Here is a 1263-nt window from a genome sequence, read left to right as displayed (position 1 = left end):
TCCGAGACGCCCGTGACGTCACTGCTGTAGTGGTGGCAGTCTGCTACTACATCCACAGTTACTGCAGCGTAGAATCAGGTCTATGAAATAATGTAAAATGTTGGATAGTAATTGAATTCTTTATTGTTTCAAATCATTTACATTATAAGAGTACATCTTGCTCAATTAGCTGGCTTGTTTCTGCTGGTGACTTTGGGCGAATCTAAATACCTGAAAAAGAATGGAAAAAATCTAAGTTAAATTCAAATTATCTCAGAGTTCAACTTAAACATGTTCTGGTCCATCTGTATCATTGTGACGCCAACTCATCGAATAAACTTTCTGTTACAGGTGGCCAGCATCAAGTCCAGGTACATCCCTTTGGACAAGAACCAGCATCACTTCTTATTTTACTTTGACTGTACCATACAAATGAAATAAATAGCAGCATTACTGTCAGTGATTTCTAATGATTTGCCTCCAGTTCCGCACTAAAATTAAAACACAACTACATATTTTAGGCTCAAGTAAGAAGCCGTATACATGAAATGAGAATAAGCAGTAAAGAAATAACAAGTAACCCCCAAATAGAAACAATACCAAAATAAACTTTTACCACACATGACTACCATAAATGTACTGGTATTTTATGTTAACACCACATTGAAAGTCAAAACTTACCGGATTCATTCCTGCAATCATGAGGAAAAGGAGCGATTCCTCCTGCAGTGTGCTGCAACACCAACTCAGCATACAGCAGGTGACACATAGGCTGCTGTGCTGATGTCTAGGACAGGTGCACCTCTAGACCGATCTTCCTGCAACAAACCAAAGACGCAATTTTATAGGCGAAGAAACAGGATGCAAAAGAGGCAGGAAGCACGCAATTTTGACGGAGGAGGTCAAAGGCGACCCTCCTAGACCAATTCCAATCCTTTCCAGCGATTTTTATTTTTTTCATTTTTGGCCAAATTTACAAAGGCTATATAGCCTTTGTATTTTTAGCAAAAATTGATGGGTCCAGATTTCAACGGTAAAGGAGTCGAATCGACAGAGGGGAACCAGGGGACCACAAAACTACTTTTGGTTCCGCCAGAAACCACCCCTGTCCAGAGAAACTTGATTTTTAAGGGGTGATCTTTTGAATCTGGCGGGCAGCGTACCATGGGCTGCCTACCTAGCAGGCGATCCCAAGAAAAACAGGCAAAACTCACTTAAAATGGCCCGGCGGCGTGAAATTTCGACGGAGAGATTGAAAGAGGATGCTGTCTGGCCAATCCCAAC

The 1263-nt window shown here is 41.3% G+C and overlaps 1 long non-coding RNA gene across 1 annotated transcript; it reads right to left on the bottom strand.

Annotated features, from left to right (window-relative positions):
* Positions 1-100: 100 nt before the first annotated feature.
* Positions 101-1255, bottom strand: LOC127749035 (uncharacterized). The gene is made up of 2 exons (XR_008010922.1): positions 661-1255; positions 101-210 (listed from the first exon to the last, which is right to left on the bottom strand). It is a non-coding gene; the product is annotated as an uncharacterized LOC127749035 (long non-coding RNA).
* Positions 1256-1263: the final 8 nt, after the last annotated feature.

This window comes from Frankliniella occidentalis, unplaced genomic scaffold (genome assembly GCF_000697945.3).
Source record: "Frankliniella occidentalis isolate FOCC.00 unplaced genomic scaffold, Focc_3.1 Scaffold27, whole genome shotgun sequence".
Taxonomy (NCBI): Eukaryota; Metazoa; Arthropoda; class Insecta; order Thysanoptera; family Thripidae; genus Frankliniella; species Frankliniella occidentalis.
This window is presented reverse-complemented; position numbering and strand designations above follow the sequence as displayed.